Source organism: Lissotriton helveticus, chromosome 1_1 (genome assembly GCF_964261635.1).
Source record: "Lissotriton helveticus chromosome 1_1, aLisHel1.1, whole genome shotgun sequence".
Classification (NCBI taxonomy): Eukaryota; Metazoa; Chordata; class Amphibia; order Caudata; family Salamandridae; genus Lissotriton; species Lissotriton helveticus.
In genome coordinates, this window is record NC_136057.1 from 1,720,807,087 (window position 1) to 1,720,821,046 (window position 13,960).

At 46.7% G+C, this 13,960-nt stretch overlaps 1 pseudogene; it reads right to left on the reverse strand.

The window, feature by feature from the left end:
* Positions 1-1,209: 1,209 nt before the first annotated feature.
* Positions 1,210-1,360, reverse strand: LOC144779871 (5.8S ribosomal RNA; annotated as a pseudogene).
* Between the last annotated feature and the right edge of the window lie 12,600 nt (positions 1,361-13,960).

Here is a 13,960-nt window from a genome sequence, read left to right on the forward strand (position 1 = left end):
CTCCCTGGGGCTCCCACCACTTTCTCTGGGATTGTTTGTGATAACGCACCCCAAGAGGGACAGGGGGAGTATGCAGAGGCGGTCAATCTCCCTCTGCCCCACAGACACTATAAGCTGCTCCCAGGGTGCTGTAATGATTTCTGCTGGAATGGAGAGCCATCTGCTACCCCAAACCCTTACTAGCCAACTAGGCTGTGGTGCACAGCCACAAAGTAAATGCACCCTGTGGTGGACCGGTGCACCCAGGCAGTGGTCCCACGGAGGGGACCCACCCTACCAAGTGACTGACTTTCCCCCATGTTGAATACTACAGGGGGACTGTAGAGACCCCACCTGTTTACATCTCAGTGGTTTTACGCCCTTTTGAACTCTCTCTTCAAAGTTATTTTCAACTTCACCTTTCTGTACTTTATGGCTATAATTCTGTGCACCCATATTTTGCCTCTAGTGGAGTTTATCGCCTTCTTTGGGCTGCATTCACAAGCAAACCAGCATCAAGAAGACCAATTTCAGGCACACAGGGTTGCTACCAGCATAATACCATGTGTGGAGTGAGCTTCAATCAGAAGGACTTGGGCTCCCTAATTGATGCCAGGCAGTTGGTCTTCTGTTTGTCATATTTCCCATACCTGCCACTGTGGAGGGTCTTCAAACTTCACTTACCATTACTGAGAGAATCCTAGTTAATTTATTTTCCTCTGCTTAGCATTATTATTCAATTCAACCGGTCACTGTGTATGATCTGAGGTCTAGTCGGCTGCCAAAGCATGGGGGAACAAAACCAATTCCCTGTGCTGCAGAAGGGGACCCTCTTTTGCACAGGATAGTCATGGCAGCACAGCCTGCCCCAGATCGGAGTCCGAAGTCTTTGGGGTTCAGCATACAAACCAGTACCCGCGAGCAGGTAGGAGGCTTAACCAGTCACTGAAGTGTTTTCCCGAAGTCAGTGCATGTGGCCAGCCATGGGACACCAAAGACAGCCACATGCAGCATGTAGCCAAGCACCCAGGGTTTTTGAGGCTCAGGGTGTACTGGTTGCCAAACACACCCCCAAGGTGGTCAAGGCCAGGCGTGCCGGCGGGAGACTTCTGTGGTGGGACCATGGGAAGGGAGCCCTGCTATGGCCAATCAAGGGTTTAACATTAAGAGAACAAGGGGAGCAGAGTCCACTAGACCCACTAGACAGCACTAAGGCAATAGATATTCAAGGGACCCTCATAAGGATGAAGCCCCAGGAGGAACCAAGGGTTGTAAGGTGATTTGAAAGTTTTGATGATCAACGTGTCCTGCAATTCACAGTACTTCTCGCAGCTAGGTGCGTTCTTCGATACAAGAGCCAAGTGATCCACCACCGAGAATCATAGGCAACTTTTGCAACGTTCACCCATCTACAGTTGCAGGAAAGGAGGGAGGAAGGACACCATGACCATACGCAACCCATCCAATGAAACAGCCAACCCCCCCACCACCATCAAGCTTCCCCTTTCGAAGTCAGTCTCCACTATTTAAGAGTGTTTCCAAGCACTCAGCCTAGTAGGACCACCCCCTGCCACAGCAGGTAGGCAAGTGAGAGGCTCCCACTGCAGCGGAGGCAGTTGGCTCCACCACAGGCCCTCCCTTACAAGGCTGCACATATCTTGAAACACTAGCCTGGCCATATGCAGCCAGATCTACAGGTATCTGGCAACAAGGGTTGTTGCCTAACCTGTACATCAGCCATCTAACACCCACCGGGGCCAGTGGGAGCCAGATCGTGGCCCCTGCATGTCGAGAGTCACCAGCTTCGATGGCAACACCGAGCCATGGCTGCAGACTAGGACTCTCCTTGCCCTGGTTATAGGCATTGGGGGGAGAAGAGCCAGGTTTCCCACACTGTCAAAGCAACTCACCCACTTCCCACTGGGGGTACATGTATAGAAGGTCGAGCGAGGGCTGACTTTTCCTATCACCCCTTGAAGTAGTTCAATCTTTCTTCAAGGGGCATGGCCATTGCACTAAGATGCGCCAGGCTTCCATTATGGCACCAGCTCCTTCTCATCCAGGGTGCCCTGTTGCCCCAGACAGGCCACTCCTTGGTCACTCTAAACCTGGATGGGCCGGGGTCGGGCATGGGCCCAGGTGGCATTGCCTTTTAGAGGGCGCCAGCCCAGGGAGGAACTGCAATCCGGTTCCCCCGGGTGCAGCATGGGTTCCATCTCAAAAATGTTATTTATAGCCTTGTTCCTCTCAGGGAGGGACCGGGGTGGTCTCCTGCCCAGTCCCTTGAGCGTTGGTTGGGTCCTCCTGGATGGAGGAGGCTGCGCCCTGTCCAGCAGACATATGTTATTCTGCCAGTTGGGGCCCTGTGCCTTGGTTTCCATCAGGAAGGTGGGTGAAAGATTTGGCTGGCACAGTCAGTAACTCTGGCCACTCTTCCGTTATTGATATGTAAACCTTTGTTACAACTTTTACTTCCCCTAGATAGTCAACTTTGATCGTATTCTCAGCACTCCACTAAGGCTGTTGCTGATCCTGGTGGAGATGTTCCAATGACCTCAATAAACCATCCAATTGGCAGTAGAGACCAGCAGTGTGTACAAAGGACTGGGACTTAATCAATGCAAGCTTATGACCCGTATGTAATTGATTCGAAACTCCTCGTTCCTGGGAAATAATGTTGATACCTAATCCCTAACATGAATGCAATTCAGCCGGTTTCTGCATCTGTCGGTAAAGGGTAACCCTGGGCGTAGTTTGCGAAGTAGCGCTACGCGTAGCTAAGCGAAGTGCACTTCGCTCTACGCGAGCTACGCGTGGCATTACGTGAACTGCACAGTGCGCTGTTCGCAATGATTGCACATTGCCGAATGATTGTCCGCACTGTGCAATCATTGAAAACTGCATCTTGCACAGTGCGAGCTGTCTTTTACTGCCGCTCGAGTAGTAGATTTTTACTCGAGTGGCAGCTTTCTCAAAGCGAACTGGTAGTTTCTCATCGCGAACGGACGCGAGCATACGTGACCACTCGTAATGAGAAACCTGACCTCCCCGCGTTGAGAAGCTCGCTGTCAGGTTTATTTTCCATGTTCGCGATCGGCAACTTGATGTTGCTGATCGCGAATGAGGAAAAAGTCTCGCCGGGATGTCATTTTGCTTGCTCGGGGTCGCCAAATTGACGTTAAGGACCGCGAGCAAGCAAAAAATGACCGCTGCACTACGCGTGTTTGCACTGTGCTATGTGTAATTCGCGAAGTAGCGCAAACTTCGCAAACTACGCGAGCGTAGCATAGTGCTTTGCCCAGGCTTAGTAAAGGGTAGATGTACTCTGATCCATTCAGTGTAGTGTGCGTGCAGACCCATGCATCTAAGGGCATCACACACCTTTCATTATTCAATCTTGTGTGGCTGAATGCTCCTTGTCTCTCTAAGAATTTGAATGCTGACCACTGGGTGTTTCACACCTAGTTTGCATGGAGGAGTCATATTTATTAGCAGAATTAACCAGACAAATTATTCCACCAAATATGAACGGCCATATACCACCAACCAAAGAATCGAGAAAGACCTATCTGTCCTTTCAGTGTCCAGATCGGGTGAGGTTTACTGTGTTAACCTGCTTGCTCCACTCCTTGTGGTGCCCTACCTTCAGTTCCTTTATATTTCAACTTTGCAACTTTGTAACCTTACACTCCCCGGAGCCCAAACATGGGAATGTTGCGGGAGCCCCTGCTTGCCTGCAGGACGCTGCGGGAACAGGGCAGTCAGATGGGAGCACTTCCTCCAACCACTGGTCCAAACTATTCATTCATTCCTAAAGGATACCAAAGATGTTCTGAATCTCATCGCCAACATCAAGGACCCTGAAGAGGTAACCTTCCTGATGACACTTGATGTGAAGGCGCTCTATGCAAACATCCCTCAAGACGCAACCATTGAAGTGATTGACTCACTCCTGAGAGCTACCAACTCATCAACCTCTACCCCAGTGGAATTCATTATAGAATGTGTTACCATCAGAACAACAACTTTATGTACAAGACCCAGATCTACCACCAAGTACAGGGGACTTCGATGGGGAGCACATTCGCCCCAAGTCTGGCCTGCCTCTAAATGGCTGACTTTGAATCAAGACATATCTTCTGCACCACCAATCCATTTGAGACAAATATAATCTCATGGAAGAGATATATAGACAACATTTTAGTCTTATAGAAAGGAAACAAGAACAGCTGTGAAGCCTTTACAGACTGGATCAACATGTTGAATCCTTCCTACATTTCGCAAGCTCGGTCTCAGAGATCTCCTTCTTGGACCTGTTGATTAGCCGGACCCATGGCCAGCTACAGACAAGGACATACAAAAGGAACACAGACTGCAACAGCCTCCTATACTTCGAGAGCCATCACCCGAAGGCACTCCGAGAAAACTTACCATATGGGCAGTTTCTACACCTACAACATAATTGCAGCAATCTTGCTGATTAAGACACCCAAGCCAAAAAATTGAGTGGCAACCTTCTTGTGAGAAATACCCTCTGAGAGTAATCAGACTTGCAGAGAAGATGGCATGCAATAACAACAGGATGGCTCTACTGGAAGACAATACTCGCCCCAAGGATGAAGTAATGACATGTGTTACGACTTTCACACCTCTCTCCAATAAGGTAAAATCGATTATATCGAAACATTGGGACATCTTGAATACAAGCAATCTGAATTTTGAACCTCCCCACTTTGCGTTCAGACTAACAATTTAAAAGACCAACTGGTGCACACAAGACCACACAGTAAGAAACTCAACTCACAAGCTACTCTATGGAACCTTCCACCAGTAACCAGACATTACCCATGCGGATGCTGCACTGCATGCAACTCAACTGAACACTCTACCACCCTTAGGGTCCTTTTCTTGGACGCAAAAGAGGCACACTAATTGCAACACCAGAAATTGTGTTTATCTTATAACATTCCCCTGCATGGTGTATTATGTAGGGATGACTACAAGACCTGTGAAAATAAGAATAGGGGAGCATAGAAGCACCCATCAGTTGTGGACAAAATGCAACCAAGATGAGCAATCATTTCAATGATCAAAATCACTCCATTGGTGACCTAAGATGGACCATTCTTGAAGCCAATTCCTCATGGAGTACAACCACTCTTTTCAGGCAAAAGCAACAATGGGTGTTCTGCTTACAAACTAATAGGACCGGACTGAATGATGAGATTCCTTAGATCAAACTTTAGTCACATACTCATCATGCAGCATGTAGTGTTGCCCTCCACGACCCTCCACCAAAGTAACAAGCCATCGGTCCTGTATAGGTGTAAACTACTTTCAAATCAAGCCTAAGGAACTACAAATGAGACATCTCCACATTACTCTAACCCAAGGGTCTGACGTTGGTACTACAAACAAAAAAGAAACCCCAAACACCACCTGGATACTCCTCAAGTTTTTCACCAAGCTCTTTGTAATCCATAGGCATATACTATCCTTAGGTGCCATTAGTATTTTGATTAGGGGCACATCCCCTTAGGTAGCACGTATGTGTCATGAATATACGATTTCGTCCCCTGGGGGCTATCCGCACTGTAATGCAAGAATCTTAACCTGCCATAAGTCTCCTTGACCCTATGGGTTTTGAGTCATTAGGCGCTCATTACGTAAAATTGTATATCAAGAATATACAATTTTTTCATCTGGGGGCACTCCTCACTGAAATAAAATATGAGACACTTTTTCTACCATAGGTCTCCTAGGTCTGATTGTTTTGGAAAAGCTGGGCGATCCCTCAGGATGACCCGTATTCAAATCTTTGCCTCCATCAATAAGCCTTGAATCTAACCAGACTATTTTGACATAAATAAAACCCTCTCACTGGCTTTTCAATCCTAACACTTTCACCCGACCCAATATGGCTGTCAGACATAAACACCACAAACACCCACATGGGTGAGTCCACCACTCCAAGATGGCTGCCATACATACGCGTTGTGCACATGGCGGCTGATGTCTCCGATGCAGCCGCCTGAACAGAGTCTAGAGCTCGGACAGCCCCTCCAGTCCCATTCCAGATACACGGAGGACGAGGGTAGGTGCTGACAAAGGGTCTGCACTTTTCTAACTGTAAGTACTGATGCCAACCTTCGGGCGATCAACGCTTCAACTCCCTTAAGGTAGGGCCACATCACTTGATTAAAATCATCACTTACCTTATTCCCAGCATAGCACGACTGAGCACAGCACCTCAGCTTCACCCGAGGACGCAACTAGTAATTTCATTTTAGGTAAGACCTAATCATGCTTCCTTAAGAGAGTGGATGCGAATATATTGATCACATAAGAGTATGCATCTACTACGTATCCTTCACTATGTCAACAATATACGGATGACGCTCATCGGGGGTCTCACATGTTTGAACATAATTGATCAGTGTTTTCAACACAGTAACCTGTTAAACATGCACAGAGCACCACTTGAGTGATAATGTGCTCTACAACTAGAATGTAATTTTTGTTTGTAATGTTTGTCATAACATGTTTACAACTTATGCTGTGTCTTGCCTATACGGAGATGCCAAACTTCTCTTTCACAGCCTGGCAACTGCGCATTGACACCACGTCCTGATGAATTACTGCCACTACTGTCTCTTAACCAACGAATCAGTGTACTGTGTGTCTTGTCTGTTTGTGTGATGCCGTTGGATACCAATTTAGTACCCGATCGGCTCCCTGGTCCATATACGAATTTCGTAGTGACATGGTCACTGTGGGAATCACTGCCACAGCATGATTTTAAGCCACATTTCCATGTTGTGTATGTCTTATATGTATGTCAATGTCTGGATGCTAAATTCGGTACCAAGCCGATATGCTGGTCCATTATAATGGACGCCCTGGTTAATGAGAGGCTCTCACACAAGGAACATGATAACCTCTCTTTTTGTATCCTCTTTGTCTCAACAGGTTTAAAAAAATATATATTTTTTTTTGATTGAGGACTGTCTCAACAGGTTTGACATTGAACCACATATACAGAAGGTAGCACTTTAGGGGCACCATATACTTGTGAGGTAGATAGCTTTCTCTGTCCTGACAAAGCACTACGGATCTTTATGACCATTAGAAAGGGGCGAAACATGTTGTTTTATAACTCAGAGTAAGACCACAGGGAGGCTTCTCACTTACAAGTACAGGGTACTTTTCTTGACCCAACTGAAATACACTGACTACCGTGGTTCCTTAAAACCGCATTGGTAGCATTCACCTGTAAAAGGGCTTTAATTCCTGGCAGGGTGGTCCAGTTATTAAAGGATAGTTTGTGACCATCCCTATCAGTTTTAACTCACATTTTCATACTCACTACACCACCCCACTTACTACCTTTCCTTCACTCATCATATGGTATTTTTTCTACAAAAGATCTCAGCAAAAGTGACCCCTCAGGTGAACCCATCAGGCATTGCAGTGCTGGACCGATGAGGAGCACCACTCTATGATGAAGCATGACATCCCCTTGAGGCTGTATGAAGGCAACATGAGACAGTCTAGTTCACTGCCACTGGGCTATTGCTCTAGTCACACACAGCCTGTCTCGATTCTTTCTCTCCTTCTCTAGGAGCAGAGGCCCTAATTTTGTGATATTGTGATTTATACCTAGGAAGACAGGCTCTGGACCTTCTAATCCAGCTCCCAGCCCCCCCCCCCCTTTTTCTCTATTGAGGAAACCATTTGAGAAACCAGCGACATTAGAAGAGAGAGGTGAGACAAGGTGCAGCATGAGCCAGGCACAGGGCTACAAGCCTGGATAACCAGAAAGCCCCAGAGGCAATCATTCCCAGCTGCTGCTGGTCAGAGAATCGCATTGGACAGGCAGGGTCTGGTAAACCAAGCAGCATCCAGGACTAGTGCCACATAATCCCGCCCACTCTCATCAGAACACAAGGGGACAGAAGCTGCCTGACTGCTTGACCTTTGCTCTTCCGGGTATTCTACATAAAACACAGTCCCTAGAGTCAGATAGTCCAGGTGGGGTGGAAGCTTTTCTCTTGAAACAACAGCCAAAGATGGCCAAAACATCTATCTTTAAAAGGAACAAGTGTGCCCAATCAATCAGAGTACAGTACTGGCTAAACCATCCTACATTGCACAGGGCTGGAATGAAGCCATAGTCTAGGCCTCTGGAGGCCTGTGGCAGACCGGCCCAGGACCATGCGGTACCCGGAGAAAATAACTGAATGACAAGGGAGTCCCTAGCACCTTGTCCCTACTGATCCAAAGGAAGGCTAACTGCTTTCTTGTATTTGGTGCCAACCAAGTGACGGGGTCATTCCAGAAAATGCGTTCGACCTGGTGGAGCCCTAGCTGGGCTCGAAGAGTCGAATGAGCCCTCACTGGAACTTCTAGTGCAGCCCAGCCATCTGGATGCATCATTCATTGTTATGGCATACACAACCAGATGGCCAGATTAAGAGCGATCAGATGGCAGGGCTTGACAGATGGCATCTGGTCTCAACAGGTCTTATTAATCAGTTTCTACTTACCCTTGGAGGGGCCAAGGCCCCCCAGGTGGGCACTTAGGCCCTGGGATGGGTCTCAGGCATGGGGCTGTGGGCAGGCCTCACAGAGCTCGGACGCGGGATCCTGTCACAGCTTTTTCTTCCAGCTTAGCAATGGAACCATGACCAGATCTGCACGACCCTGAGCTGGGCACTAAGTGACATATGGGCCAGAGAATGGAGCCAAAAATGGAGACTTTAACCCAGGACCAACCGAAGTATTGACCCAATGCCCAGTCAGACCTCCATAACCTTGACATGTAGGGGAAAACTTCCTGGGCCTGCAAGGCCCTGTCCTGGGCATTTTGGAATATGGCAATCTACAGAATGAATCCAAAGGCTGGGAGCTTCTACCCCCGGGCCAGTTCGAACTCTGACCCTAGCCCCGGTCAGCGTTGCAGCACCCAAGCAGGCAGTGGAGGCATTTTTGGACTTGCTGTATCCTGTCCAGGGCACTTTAGGACACAGCAGGCCAGATATTGGAGCCCAGGACCATGGGACATCCACCCCAGTACCTGCTGGAGCTCTGGTTCCGGTCAGAGATAGCTCGCCCAGCCAAGCAGGGGTGCCCTACCCTGGTATGTTGGATGCTGTCCTGGACTCCGAGAGACACTGTGGACCTGAGATTGTTGCCCAGGGCTGGGGATTTCCACCTCCAGGCCACCTGGAGCTCTTGCCCTGGTCTGGTCAGAGCTACCTAACACATACAAGTACGGGAGACTTTCTTGGGCCTGTGGGACTGTTACTTTGTGACATGGTGGTCTAGAGAATGGAGCCCAGGGCTGGGGGCTCCCACCCCTACCCCAGCTGGAGTTCTGAACTGGGTCTCGGTCAGAGTTTATTAACCTGGGCAGGCAGGGGACATCTTCCCTGACCTGCTAAATCCCATACAAGGCACTTTAAGACACGGCAGGTCTGAAAGGGTGGCCAGGGCGGCTTCCCCCTCTGACCCATGGCCCAATTGGAGCCTCTGAACCGAGGCAGACAGTGGCCGAATCAGAGACTATGAACCGGGGCAGACAGCCGAGGCTTTTCTGGACATGCGGGTCCCAGTCCTAGGCACTTTGGGGTTCAGTAGGCCTGAGAATGGAACCCAAGGACTTCCACCCCCGGGCCTGCTGGAGTTCTGACCTAGGCAGGCATGGGAGGTCTTCTAGAGCCTGTGGGACTTCCTCCTGAGCACTTTGCAACACAGCAGATGAGGGAAATGAGCCCAGGGCATGGGGCTTACCCCGTGCCTGCCATAGCTCTGGGGTAGGGCCCGGTGAGAGGTTCTTAATCCAGACACACAGGGAAGCCATATTGGGGGCCTATGGGCCTTGCCCACGCACTTTGGGACATGGCAGCCTGGAGAATGGAGCCCAGGATGGGGGACTTTGACCCCAGGGCTAAATGGAGCTCTGACCATGGGCCTGGTCACAGCTTCTTCAACCGGGAAAGCAGGAGTCCGCCCCCCAGACCTGCAAGACCCTGTTCACTGTACTTTGTTGCATGGCAGGCTGATGAACAGACCTCAGGTCTCAAGGTCCTCACCTTTCACCCGCAGAGCATCACCCATTCTTGTAATCCGTGCACACCAAGTGACAATGGGAGACATTTGAAAGAATCTGGCCTCCTGGATTTCTGACTGGGCTTGAAGCTTTAAATGAGCCCTCATTATGCCTTCTAGGGCAGCTCAGAATTCTGAACACTGATGCACATGAAGTGAGGTGACATGTTTTGTTTCTCTGTTTTAAGTATAAAACGCCATCAGTGATAATGGCATTGGCCCTTTTGCACCACCCATGAAGATGTGGTAAATGGCCCAAATTATAATTTTGCACAGCCCTAATCTGCATCACAAATCCAATCATCTTCCCTGGTCAAGGTGCCCGCATTCAGGTCTCAACAATTATTCATTTGACAAATAGAATTAGCAGCACAGTTAGTCTTCTATTAGAGATTGGAATCTCTGCGACATGTCCGAAAAAGGCCATTCCTGGGTCAGTACTAGTGGACATCCTGTAATCTCTTCTATCACTTCATCAATCGTATCCCAGCGGTTGGTAAATCTCTGGGCACCCCCAAGCAAGGTGCAAGAAATTGGCACCATCACAGTGACATCTCTAGACCTCGGGCTCACTTAGGGGTCACATGTGTTCATAGATACCAGGGTCTAATATGATGTATTGATAAATCTGAAGTATTTTTAATTCATAGAGATCAATGTCATTTGGCAACTGCAGCATTTCCATACATTATCTTCTATCACCACGCCAAGGTATTTTTCTAACTGCTTTTGTGCTACGGGAGTTGAGTGTTCCACCTCAGCCGCACATGTATTATACGTTTTGGGAATCCAATATTTTTTATTGTCTGATGGCCATAGCAATGGTTCTCCAATGGTTTGTCAGAGATGGAGGGAAATGTTGCTTTGACCACCAGACGAATACAAAGGTATATAAAAATGTCATCATGACTAGCTGCAGCTTTAACCTTGTATTCTTCAAGGATCATAAATACATTATTTACAAATAATTTGCCAAGCGTCTTAATCTCTCTCCACCACTGAAGCCAGGAACACTTTTTCTAAAGTTGAAAGGAGTAGTGGAGTTTCAATCACAGAGAGAGCTGGGGAGTATACCACCTCATCTCCCGTCTTGCGAACTAATGTCCTCCAGGCCCTGAGCGTACAATGTACATAGTACATCTCAAGAGCCAGTCTGCGAAACTCAGTGAATACTTAGTATGATATTCAGAGAACCTGTATCAATCTGATCTTTTTTGATTATAAGATAGGACCAGCATGTGACTGGTTCATGCCAATAGATGACATAATGGGCTTGTAAGACCAGATAATACGTGAAAAAATCAGGTATTCCAAAACCTACCCTGGCTAATGGTAGAGTGAGGGTCTCCCACATAACTCTGTGCTGCCCGATCACCCATATTAGCCTAGACAACAGGGGCTGAACATTTCAAAAGAATGAGGTATTCAACGCAATCAAGATATTTAAAAACAGATATAAGAACTTAGGGAGTGCAACCATTTTAATAATGGCAGTATGGACAGTCATCAGTAATCTGATTCATTATTCAATCTGAGGTTTCAATTTGTCAACTTCTGGGGCACAATTATCTTTAAAAAATTATCTTTGTCATGGCTAATATGTAGGCCCAAATATTTGAGGTGTCATTCAATTTCAATGGGTATTGTATATTTGGTTTTGTCGATTTGGAATTTTGTGGGAAAAGCTTAAATTTGTGCCGATTAATGGTGAGACCCAAGTAGCCTTCAAATTGTATTATTCCTCAGACTAAAGGTGAAAATTGATATCAGGATTATTAACAAAGCACACACAATCATACAAATATAGCAAGACAACCATCCATTGTAGTTACATTTTACGGGCTAAGGGATCAATGTCCCAAGCAAATAAAAAATGGCACGGGGTAACCCTGATACCATCTACTAGGGATGTATAAGTAAGTTTATTTATCGCAATTGTGGGTGAGCCAATCCGACATATACCTTTTAAAGGGTAAGAACACTGGCATGAGACCTGTTTGGCAGGACTCGGGGCATTTACAGAGTTGAAAAACCAGCAGCATCAGTCCAAACACCCGGTTGTGATCATGCAAAAAGAAGCATTTCTTTACAATAATTGTATCAAATTAAGGAAGGGGTGGCCCAGACTCCTGCGTTCCTTGACAGTGCACAAAAAAAGCCACTGCATGGAGTCCAAGAATGCAGATACAGCATTGATATCAGGTGAATCTGATGCATCATTCCAAACAGCCTTCTAAAGATGCTGGAGGTTACTCTACCTGGGATAAATCCAGATTGCACTGAGAAAATCAGTTTATCCATGCAGGTGACCAATCTGGTAGCAATAGGCTTGGCCAATATTTTATTATCCACATTCAGGAGGGAGTGTCACTGGGAGTATAAGCTCTATAGCTACTGGGGAGAGTCCTGACAATGTTCAACCATGCTCTAATCACCCAGCAGTGGAGCCACAAATAGGTGCTATGTCCTGAGGAATATTAGTAAGATACTTAGTTGAAAGCACGTTTGTATCCCTCTGCATTCACTAAAGCATATTCCTCTTAGAGTAAGAGGAGGGGACATACCCATTTCTCATGTCACATTCTATCAAGCTGAGTATCAATAACTAAATTGAAATCACCCCAACATAAGGTAGACAAGGGGCCATGTTGTTCCATTCAGCCTGCCAGATCCACAAAGAACATCTATGTTTCTACATTTGAGAAATATAAATTGACAAATGTGCAATGGTGCTCATATACTGCACTGCTAAAGCACAATACCCTCCCCTTGGTTTCCAAGTATGTACTTTTCAGATTGTGGTTGATAGATATTTTTAATAAGATTGCCAAACCCCGGGCATAGGAACTGAAGGAAGCTAAGGAGCAATATGAACCCAACATAGTTGTAAAGGTGTACTGCCTCTTAGTGTCCACATGGGTCCCCTACAATAAGATCACATCTGCCTTGATTCTACCCAAATAGTCTAACATCAATCTCACTTTTTTCCAGTTATTCATTCAACAGATATTCCAATTTACACAAATGAGGGATTGAGTTTTGTTTTTCATTACCCAACATCCTACAGAGACATATATTGCATAGAGAAACAGAAAGTTAATGGAGGGTCCAAGGGGAGAGACTATTATAGACCTGCTGGTACCTAGTCCCCCAACTAGTCACTAAAACACATGGAAGGTACTACAGGTCTGACAAACACAGAGGGAGAGAAAAGAAAGTAGCAAATCTCTCTTTGGGACCTAATAGTGTCCTCTTTTCATACCCAGACTACACATTTGATCTGGAGAAAGACAAGAAAAAAGAGAAGATACAAGAAAAGGAAAAGGATACCCATCAGCCCACTCATAAGTGGAATCTCGTCATCTGGGTATGTGTTGGTAAATGGTGTCCTCTAGGCTCTACCTTGGAATGGATCCATAGGACTGCCTAGCGATGGACCCAGAACATTACACCAACAGATGACAGTATATGAGCGGGAGGGGCTAAGTTTGCAGTGCTCAAAGAAAAAGAAGAAAAAAAGGGAAATGATCCAAGTGATTCTAAAAATACCTACAGTGATGTCATAAAACACTTTATTGGGGCTGACCATCAAAGTGGTATGGTTAAAAACAGTGTGCTGATAGCATGTAAAGAATTGCTACCCACCAGTGTTGTTATTGGTCAACATGTTTCAGCCGAAAACGGCTTTCGTCAGGACCTATGGTGCTACTGCAACACTTACTTAATAGATGTGAAGTTGAATCTACACCCGCTTTCCAAATTAAAAATAGTGTATCTTCTCCTGTATAGACAAAATACAAAAAGAAAGAAACAGAGACACAGACACATAATGTCAACAGAACAAGTTCAAAGACTTCAAGCTCATGTTTCT